This window comes from Pinus tabuliformis, chromosome X (assembly GCF_031772625.1).
Source record: "Pinus tabuliformis cultivar Carrire ecotype Pingquan chromosome X, CPIR1, whole genome shotgun sequence".
NCBI lineage: Eukaryota > Viridiplantae > Streptophyta > Pinopsida > Pinales > Pinaceae > Pinus > Pinus tabuliformis.
In genome coordinates this window covers 1,736,012,528-1,736,029,729 of record NC_142308.1, presented here as the reverse complement: position 1 = coordinate 1,736,029,729, position 17,202 = coordinate 1,736,012,528, and positions in this window count along the sequence as shown.

The window sequence follows — 17,202 nt, the reverse complement described above, 5'->3', positions numbered from 1 at the left end:
TAACAAAATACAATGATGCTCTAGCTTATAGTGGCACAGACAACTCTCTTTGCTTCTTGACACGCCTCCTCCGATCCGAAGAACTCCTTCTGATCCGAAAATGTTGTTGGGGATCCACGATATAACTCGAAAGCTCCACAATCCGAGCTAATTCCAAACATGCCTCAGGTCTTGAGAAAATGTAAATTGAAGTCAACAGAAAATTGTTGATCCTTGGTAGATCCAAGCAAATCCTTGATGCCATGGTTGTTTGGAATCTTCACCTTCACCCTAACAATAATATCTAACATAGAAATCGCTCACACCTTGTCGAGTGGATCTGATCGAGAAGTACGGGGATCGATACCCTGCATCTCCACCACTGTTGAGTATGAACCGATCCACCGATTCTCGTTGGGTTCACTACAATAGCTCACGGGGGGGACCACAATTTTTCTCCAATGTAGGTCTGCACAACGCAGGTTTGTAAGGTCCCTCAATAGGCACATTGATATACTCTGCCTGATCAGGAGAAAGCTTTGATACACTCCCGGCCTCGTCTAACAGAGATCCAGGCTTTCTCTCGGCACCCTCTAGCACCAGGCCTCCTCTGCAGCACGCTCATTCAACTTCTATTTATATGGACAAACAAAAATTAACACATTATACTCTCTCAAAACAAATGTACATACTCACTATTTTCCTTAGCCCAAGATGGGCCAATGCCAAGAGGGGCCAGGCCAGGCCCTCTGGGACTCTAATACCATGTTAAGATTTTATAAGGGAAGTCTATATTACATTAATCAAATATGATATTACATATATAGAGGAGTATTATCTCAAGATATGAAAACTATTTTGGACACACAATCTGTTGGTTGAGAGAATATCTCAACCACACACAAATATAAGAGACAAAATAGGAACAGATTTCTCTAGATAGAAAGAATACAACTAAAACAAGTAGGAATTACATATTCCAATACTCAATACCCAAATATTTATAAGAAGAGACATGTTCCAAGCAATTGTTATCATAGACGAAATTTCCATGGGTGATATTTTTGGATTTAATTATCATGATTTTAGTATTTTCTGTATTAACCATCATACCCATATTGGAGAAATATTCATGAAGAGTCTTAAGTTTCTTGTCTAGGTCCTCGTGGCTTCTAGCAAGAAGAACGATATCATTGGCGTAGAGGAGGAGAGTAATGGTAATATCAGTAAGTTCGATTCCTTGCACCCCACGATTTCTAGGCACTCCTTTAGCTTATGGATTTAAATACCAAAAAGGGTAGGGGAAAGGGGACACACTTTCTTAACCACGATATTGCATTTAATATCTTTAGACCACCCTTCGTTGGTTGTAAGCTTGGCAACAACCGTCTCATAGAAGCGAATCACAACAATCTTCAACTCAAGAGGAATCATTATTTCATCTAGTCTTTTCTGAAGCTTATCCCGAGGAATAGTGTCAAAGGATTTTCAAAATTCCTCAAAGCAATAAAATAGAACAACTCTACTATTGTGACATTCCTCGACAATGATTTTGAGAGTGACAAGATGGTCGATAGTTGAGTGGTATCTCCTAAAACTAGCTTGTCCTTCATCTCTTTTACCATGGCTTTCAAGCGGATGGTTAATCTTCTTTTCCAAAATGAGGCCATAAATCTTAGCTAAGACGTGGCTAATCATAATGGTCCTGTAACGAGAGGGAACTGTTTGATAAATTTACTTTTAAAAATAACAAAATTTAAATTAATAATTATATACTCTTTATAATTAATTATTTTTTTATTTGTATTGTTTAATATATTTATTTTAAAAATATAACAATATTTAAATTAATTTAATTTATATATTAAATATCAGTGTTATTCATTGGGCCTCGAGTATGCCCTAAAACTTCTTTTGCTTGGCTAAGAGCTTGTCTTCCTTGGACGTAAGGAATTAGGTTAATGACCTAACACCGAGAGGCATCTGACAAGATTGAAAGCCTGTCGCCTTACGAACCACCAGCGGGTTATTCCAGTTGACGTGGTTTTCCTTAAATAACATTGATGAGTCAGCCTCCATTTGCGGATAGCAGCTAGAGATAATTGACTTAACTGCTGGTTTGATAACTGAGTTATCATAGATTTTCCCACCTGCATAAAAAAAAAAATATTATTCAAAATAATTAAACTACAAAATAGTTGTCTAATTTTCATTAGGCACTCCAAAATCATGTGGATGTGCGATTGAATGCATCCGGGCAAAGAGTAATGACTACACTCAAGCAAAGCAAGGTCACCAATCACATATTGTTTATAGACATATTAGTATAGAAAATATTTGTGGTACTATTAATAATATATAGTCGAATAAATTTAATGGTAAGTCAATATTTATAAGAATTAAAATATTTAATTTATTATAGGTCTCGAGTTGTTAAATTGAATTATAAAAAATAATTAAATTATAAGTAACTTTTAAATTAATAATAATAAGTAAATAATTATTATTTTTAATGATAAAATTAATTAATATATAAGTTAACCATATATACATTTTAAAAATGTGTAATAAGAATCTTATATTATGTAGATTCTTAATCTATACATAGATTTGTTTACAATATCATAGCTTATCAATACCACATGCCCAAAAAACCATAATTCATTTAATGTATTTCATATGACACTTGTTTATATGACATTTTTTAAATTAATGAATTTAATTAAAATGACCGAAAATGCATAATTATTTTGGAAACAAATCTCAACGTTTGATTTGTTTATACTATTAAAAATATTCTAGAATATTCTATGGAGGTTAAATCCCTACCATCCACCTAATAATTATTGATAAATAAATTAAAATTATGGAAACACTATTCCGAAATAGACATGCCTATTCGTATACAAAGTACTCTGGTGCCTCCGTTACAACAATTTCTTGATTGTTTAGCAACTAGGATGGCTCTGAAGGAAATAATGTAAAGAAGTGAGTGGAACATGTAGCCTTTTTGGTTGTCTTGGCTGTGGGTAGTGCAAGTGGCTTTTCATTTAGCCCCTTCAATATTTGCAATGTTTCTCACTCCTCTCTTCCATACTCATGCCTTTCCCTTCGTGTTCTCATCAATCATTGGATACTTTTGGGGTTAATGGTGCCTCACCTGGGCTATAGAGTGTGTCCTCATATCCATTGCACTCATGCAAAGTTTGTGGCTAGAGAGACAATATAAGCTTTCCACCATGAACCCTTCCTTGTGGCTTAGAAATAATTGAAACTTTTTGGAAGATGAGGTCAAGTGCCAAAGGTTTTTGGTTGATGATGAGTAGATCCCAAGAGAAGTGGTTGAATTTCTCCTTGATATGGGAACTAGCTACACCATAGTTGCATCCATGACACTAAATACTACCACATCCTTGAACTGTATTGGCACACCCAAAAACCACTCTTGCTTTAGCATGTCTAGAGGCATAACCATAATGGAGAAATAGGGGGTGGCTTCTTTGAGCTCTCTAGAAGTGGTTGGAGAATAGAAGATAAATTCTATTCATGGATATTGATTTAGACTCAAGGATAACCCCATAGAAATTCCAAGGGTTCCTCATGTATCCTCCATCTCCTTATCAAGTTTGATTATCCAATTGTTACTGTCAATTGGTTTCTTTTTGCTATTATGGATTTGTCACTATATAATGCTATAAAGGGTTTTGGTTCTTAAAAATGACAAGGCCTCTCTTTAAATATGATCAATTTATATGTCTATTGGTTATATTCCCAAAATTTGAAGTGCCAAGTTTCAATTTCATCTATTCGATTGTTCCATTAAAATATTTCCAACCCATAGAAAATAATTAATACTTGGAAAATAATTGAAATCGTTTCATCTAGATTCATTATACTACACGTTTAAAGTATATTTAAGGATGTATAAATAAAATTATCACCCTAAATTTTTTCTACATTATTAAAATTATGGAGATTTCATTGTTCAAATGTGTTATTCCAATAAATCCCTATAAAATTTGCCCAAAATTAACAAAAAATAATATAACCATTGACCTATAAGGTTTAGACAACTAAATATAAAATAAATTAAAAACTAATTTAAATTTAAATTTTTTGTTTGTTAAATGTAAATATATGTTATTATATAATTATTTTTATTTTAACCTCACATTTACTTGACTCACGCTTGACAAATTTAAAAAATTATTAAATTAAAAGAGTTATAAATTGTTAGAAGAACCCTGAATTAAAAGTTTGGATAATATAAATCAATGGTGAAAGGATTGAAATTGCACAATTCTATAAATTTCCAATTCAATAAAATCTATAATGGTATGGTAATGTATAAATAAATAGTTTCTTTCTTAATTTAAATTAATATAATGATCTAAATCTCTTCTATACTGATCTAAAAGAGCCATCTGCAGGGTTTGCATTCTTCCATAGGCTCTCGTTCAGAGGCTCTGCTCCCTCGTCTGACAGAACTGTCATCGACCAAGGGATAGTGTACGTGCTCATGTTCCTGGTCCTGGATTTGACCTACCTCATCCATCCCCTAGATGCCTTCCCTTACAATCTTTTCTGATCTGCTGGAGATCCGTTATCCGTTTCTTGACAGAGACGAAAGAAAGGGCCTGGATTTGTATAATAGATGGAATCGTGAGCATCGGATTTACGTTAGATGACGATGTTGTGCCTGGCAAATCCAAAGAGAAAAGAAAAAGGGGAGAACTAAGAGAAAAGACAATGATTTCCAGCTCAATTTCGGACCAAACCAGGGCAAATTTTGAAAATTCAGACGTGGGTTTTTCCCATAACCAACCTAATCAGCTCCCACGCAGAAATTTCTGTGATCTGATGCAAGATTTGGGGGGAAAATCTCAGTTCTTCTAAAGCATTTTTTTTACCTGCGTGACCTGTTTATAGTTTTGATCCCAAACTAAATATGGAAAGCAGTGCAGAGCCGCCTAATAACCATCACGCTAGAGCCACCTAATAATCCCTTTGGTTGCAGAAGACAATGAGCCATTTCAACAAAGGCCTTGAACAATCACGTGCTTCCCGATCTGGTGCCCTCCAACCGAAGGCCCATGTCGGCCCCGCAATGGTCTGCCGAAGTTCCCTGCAAGATACCTTATAATGGAAACAGGGTCGGACCCGATCTCGGGCGAACCCCAACATCGAATCTAGAGGAAAGCAGCATAGAGCCGCCTAATAACCATCACGCCAGAGCTGATGGTATCGTAGATTCCTAGATTTCTTCATCAGATCAAACCCTCGACAAACTTGTACAGGGCATACATAAGCTTGGGAATCATCGATCGGCCTTGATCCGGATGGCTCCCAGCTTCGTGAAGATAACTATTGGCTCAGTTTCGTCCCCCTTTGGAGGCCAAGCTCCTGCCCATATTGTTAGTGAAGCCCCAGCTCCCACTATCCAGGTGGCCCAGGCCTTACTCGATGAGGCTGTGAAGTTTTCTGAAAGTGCCCTAATCTACTGGCTCAATGATTTTTGGTCACGGCTGACAGCTCTCCACAATTGGATCTCGGAGGTATGGAAGCCTGTCATTTCTGATGAAATTAATATCTACCCCTGTGCTAGGGGTTTCTTTATAGTAGATTTTGAAAACCCTGAAAGCAGACAATGCATTCTAGATTCTGGCCCTTGGTTTTGGGAAAACTCAGGCATATTCATGAAGCCATGGAACCCATCATTCGATCCCTCAACAATAGTCATAACCTCAGCACCAATTTGGGTGAGATTTCCAAACCTACCCTTGCATCTCTGGATCGTCTCCTCGCTAAAAGCCATTGGAAATGCAATTGGGAAATTTTATTGCAGTTGCCCAGAAACAAAGGAATATGCCAGAACCACCTATGCACACATATGTGTGGAAATGGACTTCAGTGCCGGATTCCCAGCTGAAATAAACCTAACAAGTAAAGACTATGTGTGGAACCAGAAACTCGATTATGAAAGTGTCCACTTTAGGTGTCGATCCTGCTTTGAGACAAGCCATCTAGCCAAAAATTGCCCAAAAGCCTCCCAGAAAAATTCTGCTAGAAAGAATCACCACAGATCTACATGGTGGGAAGGAGCACAAAAAGAACATTACACTGTGATCAAGGAAGAATACTCTCCAGAAAGCTCTGAATCGCATGAAATCGGGCAAGAAAGAAACAACTCTCAAGACAAGTAGGGGGAAGCCCGGCCCAACAGCAAAAAAGTGAACTCGACAACCCCTCAAGCAACAGTTATGAGGATTTGAATACTGCACAAAATAAATATTCTTTTAACAGCAAAGCAACTCTCCCATACCAAACTTCTTCTCCGACTATCTTCAAAAGGACGAACACAACAGATCGCGAAGTTAAGACACCAATGTCCAAAGTGTTGGAAATACTGAGAGGGGGGTGAATCAATATTTCTTATTTTTTTAATTGTTCTAGTGATTGCCAAAAGAATATATAGATATGTATATGTATACACAGAACACAGAAATCAACAGCTGGAATTAATGCTTTTATTAAAACTCAAGGCAGTGTAATGAAATAAATACAATATAAGTATATATCTGTTTGTGAATAGTTGCTAAGCTCCAACTTGGACTTTAGTGAGGCTACAACCTTCAAAGCACCAACTCTTTTTTGCAGTGTTTCTGCACTTAGGAGCACCTACCGCTAATGACTTCAGTCCTGTTCAGTTCTGAGGCTCCAACCTCTTGGGCTCCAACCCAACCTTCGTATAAGCTGGTGTCCTGCTACACTCTATTTCGCTGAGGTTCTCTCACTCCTACTCTCCTACCTCTGCTGCTTCTGCTACCTCTACAGCCTCTGCTGCTTCTTCTACCTCTTGTTATCGGGAAAACTAGTGTCTATTCAAAGCTGCTATTCCCACTAAGATGGGTATCTATCTTAGAAACAAACAGATTAAAGTTAGTTGTATTTTCCTTTATGAGAGATAGATGAGAAAGAAGCAGAGAGTACTAACCTCAGTCTTTCACTTGGCTCCTTGCTTGTTTCTTTTCCCCTTTGACAGAAATTCGCCACTCCTTCCTTACTTGTCTCACTTCAAAGAGCACATGTAGAGTAAAAGCAACATAATACCATCAAAGCATAGAGATCTATAACCATAAACAATATAGGATTAGATGTATATTAACCATACAAATGCATATATCAATACAAGATTCAGAGATATACAAGAATATGGAGGAAAAATCAAATAGCTTTATTGATAGAAGTAGTAGAAGAGAAGATTACAACCCATTGGTCTGACCCAGCGCCATCCTCCCAGCACGAAAGCCCTCTTCACCTCATGCAAAGCAAGATCACCCAACAATGTCTTCAAAGAGAAACCGACAACATTTCCTTGCAAATTGCAAAATTCCAGCATCTGGATCTCTTGGATGAGGGATCCATATATAGATGTTTTCAGGAGAGTGAGTCTGCTTCTCGGATTTTGATTAGTGTCATCTCTCTGATAGTTCTTGGTTCCACTTGGAGATTTCATGATCTCTTACTCATCCCCGGGCGAATTCAGAGAGGCAAGTGTCAAATGAGCAGCTTCTAGAAGATTCTCAGGGTCTCCACCTAGCAAACTGCTTCTTCCATTTGTCTGCACTCGCTCATTTCACCCTACAAAAGGGATTTCTAGTATGCATCGCACTTTTTGCATGTGGTAGGTGAGATGCATTGCACCCTCAACACTGAGTAGTCTATATGGTCCAGTTTTGACCAGTTCTAAGTAGTTTTTCAGGGAGAACTTCTGGGAGATGATGTAATCAGCTGACCTTGTTCCTTTAAGGTATGAAACAACACTTTTAGGGACTTAGAAGCCCTTGGTTTATGGACATATATGATTGGGGCTGCAGTGCCCAAATATGTCTACAACAGTTGCCCCCTAAAGCATGAGGTTTTAAATCCTTTTGATGTCGGGTGAAATGCTTTATAATGAGGATCCGAGGCTTTTCGAACTAGAAGGTGACCTGTAATAAGATACAACACAATACATTATCTTCATAATATTTTCATGATCTAGCTGAGGTGGGCATTCCCATGCTCAACTTTATAAATTCATACTCATGTACATAAGACAAACAATTGTCTGTGTGGCGGACTGATGATTCTGGTAGAGCCATCATCCTTTAGTTTGGATGATTATCTGTGTAGTTGTGATGTACATTTGATGTCTTTATTTTCCTGAATATATCACAACCCGGATGGATGAAACTAGATCCGGGGTCTTCAAACTCGTTCAATCTTCGCCCAAAGTACAAGTCGATCCATGTGAAAAGATGTTCTGATGTCGAACATGGAAAGACATCACCTGATTACCAGCCAATGATGTAAGTTGTTAATAGGCACGAGAGGAATCACTGATAATGATGATGACCCTCAAGGTATTTCAGTACAATTCACATGGTGTGAATACATGAGTTGATGTCGAACACCACGTAAAATATTTCGGTCGAAGGCCATTGATGTAAACCTGTTGCCGGAAGTGAGAAACTTTCCATTGAGGCATGCAATCTTCAAAGTACTGAAAGGGTTGTCCCTAAGTCAACTTCTTGGATAATGAGTTGATGTCGACAAGAAGAAACCCATCGCAGGAGGGCCTTAATGAATCCCACATCTACGACACGGAACAGAGCAAATGATTTTGTGGAGGTGAAAACGATTTGGTGATACAAGGTTCAGGGTGGCGGTCATGAAAAATAAAGCGTGAAGGTATTGCAGCGGATGAGACACAAGCTGGGTTGGTGACTTCTCTGAGCGACTTCTCTTGAACATATCGGCGACACTGAAATGGACTGGTAGCATTAACCCCAAAAATGGATGGTATGGTGGACCAATGGTGACATGACAGGTGAACGGAATAACCCAACCCGACTCAATCATGGTGATGGAGTGAAAGTGTCATGTTCAAGAGCGACCTACTACTAATAAAGTTTCTTCAAGTTTTCTTCCCAATTTTCCCCAGTCATTTCTGACCAGTACCTCTTTATTTTTGTCAAGCTTGATGAGGATAACATATGCTTGTTCTATAATTTTCTCTTCGGGCAAACCCGTTGCTATATTTTAACGAGCCTAGCGACAGTGAGACTCGCTCTTGTCTGCATGGACAAGTTTGTCGCTATTGTTTTAACGAGTTTAACAACAAGGATAAATCGGTTCTTTTCAATTTTAGAGAATTTGAAAAGAGACGGAAAGGAAACTCCAATATTCCTTTTTCGTAATATAATCCCTTAAGTCCGAAAAAGTATAAAACAATGCGAAAGGGATGACTTTTTGATAGTTTTAACGAGCTGAACAAGAAAAACGCTCGATATTTTTGTGTAATAATCCCTCAGGTCCAAAAGATTAAAATCTAGAGGAGGGATCGCACTTCCAATCGTTTTAACGAGCTGGAGAGGCCAATTGCTCGGTAATATTTTCATATTTTACGAGTCAGATTAAAAGAGCTTAAAGGTGACTCATTTTTTGAGGAACGAGTGATGTTTCCAGATAGCAACTGTTTCCAGGTAATGTTTAGAACTTTTTCAATCACGGCAGTGTAAAGAAGGTGTCTAATAGGATCACTCGTCATAGATGTTCGTCAAAAGGGGTAAACAATCAAATGGAGGCGTATGATCGGCTAAAAAAGAGTGGAGGTGATGGTAAGAACACGACCAAGGTTTAAAAGCTGATAATTATGTGATCGCAATGGTTATTTACCAAAGGTGGGTTTATTTTTTAATGAGCTTAAACTCTGGTGGAACATATGCTCATTGCTAGGTTTATTTTTTAACGAGCTTGAACTTTACGTAAAACTACTCGTGCGAGTCGTATAATAAGGATGTCTCATCGATAGGTTCATTTTTTAGGGAGCTTGCCCCATTCAAATATTTGCTCCGGATCCTTTCATTATGTAAGCTAGGAATGACCAATCCTACGAGTTTAAAGGGTTAAGAACCTACAAAATAAGAAAATAAATGGTCGCTTTTCACTTTCATGTAAAAAGGTTTGCATGCCCCCAGGTATAGCGAAGTAGAGTTTCCAGGTTACCCTTCAATTTACAGACAAAACATTTGCTCTGTCAGGAAAGGCATACCTTCTAACAGAGGTATCTTATTCCCGTCTAATCCCATTTTCCTAAATGGACGGGTGTGTTAGACTAGTCATATATCCTCCGTGGAAACCTACCCTATACCTGAATTTTTCCTACTGAAGCAGACCAGGGTGCATGCCCTTTGGGTTTCAGTCACAATCATCGAATCACTTGCGCTCATCAGGTGGACGGACTGGAGATTGATGAGACATTCTTTGCGCAAAAATACCAGTTAGGGATGGCCTTTGACTATTAGCTATGTGTGAATTGGGGAATGAAAGCTGGTTTACGAGCTGGACCATTCTATCTTCATGTGAAAAACACATCACTCGAAAGAGTGAGGAAACAATAGCTCCCATGCTATAAATGTAGTCACACCCAAGGAGTAGATTGTAATCTAAAGGTCCTTGGACTATAATTACATTCAGAGAAATGGTTTTTCTTCTCAAAGTTATAGGCAAATTTGGAAGGATCCCTAACGATCGACTGGTTATTTTGTCGAAGCCTATCAGATTTCGGATCTCAGGCAGAAGCGATGGCGAACCAAGCGCTTTCCAAGCAGTTGAGGAAAGGATACTCACAGAAGCCCCTTCATCTATGATGGTACCAACCATGGCCATTCTGTAAGTTTGCACTATGATTTGGAATGGTACATTAGATGGTAGACAGGGTCTGCCTAGTAGATTCCAATCAAAGGAAACGACTAGGTTGCTTGGAGGTGGGACCGAATTAGCAACTGGATAAATCTTTGATGAACTTCCTTCCTGCGGTAAAGGAATGGGTAGATTTCCCCCTTGTTCATCAGAGTCTGTGTTTACGAAGAGAATTTGAACGGTGTTGTTCTCATTCTCTTTGGTGATAGTATCATCTGAAGGTGGACCCTCTGAAGGCAAGATTGGGTCAACTGCTGTCTCGACCTGTTGATTTGGTCTGGTGTGGACTCAGAGGGTTTATCTTCAATGATAGGTGCTTCGACCGACAACAATGGTGTGTTAGTCAGATTTTCAACTAGCAATGGACTCGGCAAGAGTTTCTTGTATCCAGAAGGAAGTCGCTGCAGTGACACAAGATGGTTATCCAAGACTCTTTTAGCTTCATCCGGGAAGGGACAACGGTGGAGGGCACGATCGCCTTCACATAGTCTGCAAGGAAATTTAGATCTTCCTTTCTGTCCATTGACTTTGTTTTCACTATTTGATGGTGTACTCTCAACATGATCGTCAGAGGTTGACGACACTGGATTATGCAAGCACTGAGACTAGTCCCTTAAGATCTGTGGGATGCAAGGACAATCTCGATGATAGTGGTCCCCTTTGCAAATGACACATGGAGATTTAGGTTTGGATGGTGCAGTGTGTGGATTTTCGCTAGACGATGTATGGTTGCCCCTTTTTTCCATTGGCTCCTTCTTCTTCTTCTCCTTCCCTTTCTTCTTCTTCTTCTCAGTTACTTGGTTTTTAGTTTTACTAGCTTCACCAAGCAAAGAGGAAGAAGGAGAGGGAGAAACAAACGAAGTAGAAGGTTGGAGGGTAACTCTAGTATCATCTAGTTGCTGATTTGATTACTCAGGAATAACGGTGCTTTGAACGACAGAGGTTGAGAAAAGCCATACTGGCAGGCCAATTGTCAGTCCTGGAAGGGACAATGTGGCCATATGAGGTGCACCAACATCTCCCCAAGAGGAGAAAGGACTAGGATTTCCCCCAAGGGGAAATCCTTGATTGGTGGACTCCATTTTCACAACCTAAGACCAATGGGGGAACAGTGATGTTATTCAGATTAAAATAAATTTTATGACGCTTTGACACAACTTGATTTTTCAATTTTTAAGAGTCGAGAAAAAGCTAAAGATGACTCGAGTCACCTTTGATTTTTAATGAGCCTGAAGTGACAAGTGCTTAGACGGACCTTTTCTTTTAAGGAGTCTAAAGAGGAACGAAAGTGACTACTCTAGAAATCTAGATAGAAGGATTACCAAACCAATCGCAAAACTGCAGAATACTTTTTACGGTATGGCAATCAATCCTCCCGAATGCTGTGTTCAGTGCATTGCGATTGATAGGGCAGCAGACACAGCTTCCTAAGGATAAAGGATATAGCCTATTGTGGTCTCCCAATATATACTCGACGATACGTGGGCGCACAAGTCCGTACTGGCACTTGTCATATCAAAGAGGAGGAATCACCCAACCTACGATGAAAATGATAGTTACCAGGTTTTATGATGCCGGAATACATTTCTAGCCTAGACTTCTAAATGTTGTGCGTTAGGTTCCAAAGCATTTTTATGTTCATTGAATTTATTTTATAGTTGATCTTTCTTAAGAAGTTTGCCTTTAAGGTTCACCGCGTGATGTAGATATACAACTCCTAAATATGAAATCTAAGATGATAAACAATCGTTTACTCTTATTTTTGCAATGAAAATCCTAGCTACTAAGGAGAGTGAAGCGAAATTCTTTCAACATAGAGCAGAGAGCACACACTAGATGCACTGTCCTAAATCAAAATCAACAAGAAGTCTAAATGCAAATGCACATGCATGTATTTGTTTTCCACTTTCTTAATTTGTGAATGACAAAAAGAATGCTAAGTACAAATCTGAACTATCTTTTCTTTCAAAGCAACAGTACTAACAATTTTCTCTTCAAAAGACGAAAGGAAGACAATACGACACTTTCAACTTCAATTTGAAAACTGCTTTCGACACTTGAAATACTATTAATTCAAATCGAATACAAGAGTAACAGTGTAATCGACCATCAAAAGAGCATGATTCTTTTCTTTGACTGAAAACAACACTTGCGACACTTTCAAATCAAAAGACGACAGTTTGATTAAGCTACTTTTTGTAAAGGAGAACTGTAAATGGAAAAAATACATAAAAAAACATTCACAATTCTTTGTACAATGGAGGCTGAATGATGCAAAGGAAGGGAGTTTCAATAGTGGTATACCGATCACAGACAACAAAACTCCTGAATAAAGTTGAAGATAATGTAGAAAAAACCAAAATCTAGAGGCAGAAACAGTCTTATCTGATCATCGCACCTGTAATACAGGGAAACATGGATGCATCTCACCTATAGCACACGGGAGGTGCGATGGATCCAGATTGCCAAGAAGAGATAGTGCGATGGTCCAGGGACGAGACTAAGCTTGGTTTTTGCTCACAGCTTGCAGCTAAGTTTAGAGGTTTAGGCTAAGCTAATGATAGGCATCAAATACAAGTATAGGGGCTGATATAATTAGGTTATTTGAGCTACCACCAGGGCACTTAGGATGTTTGCAAGTTAGTTGTTCAGTTCATAAACAAACCCGAAGATTGACTGAAGCAATGTTGATATACTTTGCACTTGTATAGCAAATGCAGTTTGAAGGCTAGCTGGCTTAAATTCAGGCTCCGTTTGTAGTTTATGAAGCAAACAAATAGAGACAAGCAATCAAACTATTCACTTCCCAGTGGAGTCGCCATTTTGTTATCGGGAAAACTAGTGTCTATTCAGAGCTACTAGTCCCACTAAGATGGGTAGCTATCTTAGAAACAAACAGATTAAAGTTACTTGTGTTTTCCTTTATGAGAGATAGATGAGAAAGAAGCAGAGAGTACCAACCTCAGTCTTTTGCTTGGCTCCTTGCTTGTTTCCGGTGTCAAAGACGGTTGACTCGTTAGTCTCTGTGAACGACGGGGTTTTGATTGACTTTCTTCCAAACCAATCGCAAAACTGCAGAATACTTTTTACGGTATGGCAGTCAATCTTCCTGAATGCTGTGTTTAGTGCATTGTGATTGATAGGGTGGCAGACATGGCTTCCTAAGGATAAAGTATATAGCCTATTGTGGTCTCCCAATATATACTCTACGGTACGTGGGAGCACAAGTCCGTACTGGCACTTGTCATCTCAAAGAGGAGGAATCACCCAACCTACGATGAAAATGATAGTTACCAGGCTTTACAACGCCGGAATACGTCTTTAGCCTAGACTTCTAAATGTTGTGCGTTAGGTTCCAAAGCGTTTTTATGTTCATTAAATTTATTTTACAGTTGATCTTGCTTAAGAAGTTTGCCTTTAAGGTTCACCGCTTGATGTAGATATACAGTTCCTAAATATGCAATCTAAGATGATAAACAGTCGTTTACTCTTCTTTTTGATATGAAAATCCTAGCTACTAAGAAAATAGAAGCGAAATTCTTTCAACATAGAGAAAAGAGCACACACTAGATGCACTATCCCAAATCAAAATCAACAAGTAGTCTAAGTACAAATCTGAACTATATTTTCTTTCAAAGCGACAATACTAACAATTTTCTCTTCAAAAGACGAAAGGAAAACAAGACAACACTTTCAACTTCAATTTGAAAACTGCTTTCGACACTTGAAATATTATTAATTCAAATCAAATACAAGAGTAATAGTGTAATCGACCATCAAAAGAGTAGGAATCTTTTCTTTGACCGAAAATGACACTTGCGACACTTTCAAATCAAAAGATGACAGTTTGATTAAGTTACTTTTTGTAAAGGAGAATTGTAAATGGCGAAAAATATATAAAAAGCATTCACAATTCTTTGTACAATGGAGGCTGAATAATGCAAAGGAAGGGAGTTTCAATAGTGGTATACTGATCACAGACAACAAAACTCTTGAATAAAGCTGAAGACAATGAAGAAAAAACTAAAATCTGGAGGCAGAAACAATCTTATCTGATCATCGCACCTCTAACACAGGGAAACAGGGATGCATCTCACCTGCAGCACACGGGAGGTGTGATGCATCCAGATTGCCAAGAAGAGACAGTGCGATGGTCCAGGGACGAGACTGAGCTTGGTTTTTGCTCAAAGTTTGCAGCTAAATTCAGGGGTTTAGGCCGAGCTAATGATAGGCAGTAAATACAAAGTATACGGGCTGATCTAATGAGGTTATTTGAGCTACCACTAGGGCACTTAGGATGTTTGCAAGTCAGTTGTTCAGTTCATAAAAAACCTGAAGATTGACTGAAGCAACGTTCATCTACTTTGCACTTGCATAGCAAATACAGTTCGAAGGTTGGCTAGCTTAACTTCAGGCTCCATCTGTAGTTTATGAAGTAAACAAATAGAGACAAGCAATCAAACTATTCGCTCCCCAGTGGAGTCGCCATTTTGTTATCGGGAAAACTAGTGTCTATTCAGAGCTGCTAGTCCCCCTAAGACGGTTAGCTATCTTAGAAACAAACAGATTAAAGTTACTTGTGTTTTCCTTTATGAGAGATAGATGAGAAAGAAGCAGAGAGTACCAACCTCAGTCTTTCGCTTGGCTCCTTGCTTGTTTCCTTTCCCCTTTGACAGAAATTCGCCACTCCTTCCTTACTTGTCCCGCTTCAAAGAGCACCTGTAGAGTCAAAGCAGCATAATACCATCAAAGCATAGAGATCTATAACCATAAACAATATAGGATCAAATATATATTAACCATACAAATGCATATATCAATACAAGATTCAGAGATATAGAAGAATATGGAGGAAAACTCAAATAGCTTTATTGATAGAAGTAGTAGAAGAGAGGATTACAACCCATTGGTCTAACCCAGCGCCATCCTCCCAGCATGAAAGCCCTCTTCACCTCATGGAAAGCAATATCACCCAACAATGTCTTCAAAGAGAAACCAACAACACTTCCTTGCAAATTACAAAATTCCTGCCTCTGGATCTCTTGGATGAGGGATCCATATATAGATGTTTGCAGGTGGGTGAGTCAGCTTCTGGGATTTTGATTAGTGTCATCCCTCTGATAGTTATTGGTTCCACTTGGAGATTTCATGATCTCTTACTCATCCCTGGGCGAATTCAAAGAGGCAAGTGTCAAATGAGCAGCTTTTAGAAGATTCTCAGGGTCTCCACCTAGCAAACTGCTTTTGCCATTTGTCTTCTCTCGCTCACCGCACTCTATAGAAGGGCTTTCCAGTATGCATCACACTTTTTGCATGTGGTAGGTGAGATGCATCACACCCTTAGCACTGAGCAGTCCGTATGGTCCAGTTTTAACCAATTCTGAGTAGTTTCTCAGGGATAACTTCTGGGAGATGATGTAATGAGCTGACCTTGCTCCTTTAAGGTATGAAACAACACTTTTAGGGACTTAGAAGCCCTAGGTTTATGGACATATGTGATTGGGGTTGCAGTGCCCAAATATGTCTATAACACCTCTGCCGCTTCTACTACCTCACACTTTGGTTCTTCACCACAACAACAGCAGAAACAATTCTCTGTTTTTACTGTTTTATACATTCCCATGCCTTTGTCCATTCGTTTCTGCTTACACCGCCTCTTAGGCTTCCTCCTCGGTCTCTGCAGCTTCCTCTGCGTTGTGCAAGTTCATTGACTTTCTGGGGATACATAGATTCATTAGACTGGTCCAAACGATCCACGGAGAACACATCCTCCTGGTTTACCGTAACAGTGCTCCTTTTGGCAATGATTGTGGCATACACAGAGTTATTTCAATTAAATGGAGATGTTTTGTCCCGATCACAATCATAATTGCCATGATTCACCCCTTTTCACTGATGTTCAGCCTTCTGAATCGTCGAAACAACCATTGTAAGCCTCTCGGCTTGAAACACCCCACACAAGCCAGACATTCCGTTACACAGAGAATATGAGAAAAAAAGTCAAATAGACTAAAAGGCAGACTTTAGGAAATATTACAATCGCACCTATTCTTGTATCGTGTCCGCGCTTAAATCGCAATTGGTGATTCGTGACTCCCGGGGGTCCTTTATATATCAGACCCATGACTCCGCCGATGGGAGACGGCTGATCCTCCACTGCTCCGATGGATTGGATGCAATATGGTATTAAACCATAGTTAATATGCCCATCGGGTCCACAACCTATCGCAGTCGGTGCTTCCAATGTGGCAAGGCTTTACAGCTTCCGATATGTGACGGATGCGATCATAGATTAAGTCATATTTGTAATGTGCGGCAGGTCTGCATGGATATGCATCGCAGTTGGGAGTTGCTCCTAGCAGAGGTCCAATGCGATATCGCTATCGGCGATAGCAATTGACCGCTTGACATATTGTAACTCCCACTTCCAAAGTGCTGATGCGATACTCGCTATCAGCGATCAAAAGTTGCATAGGG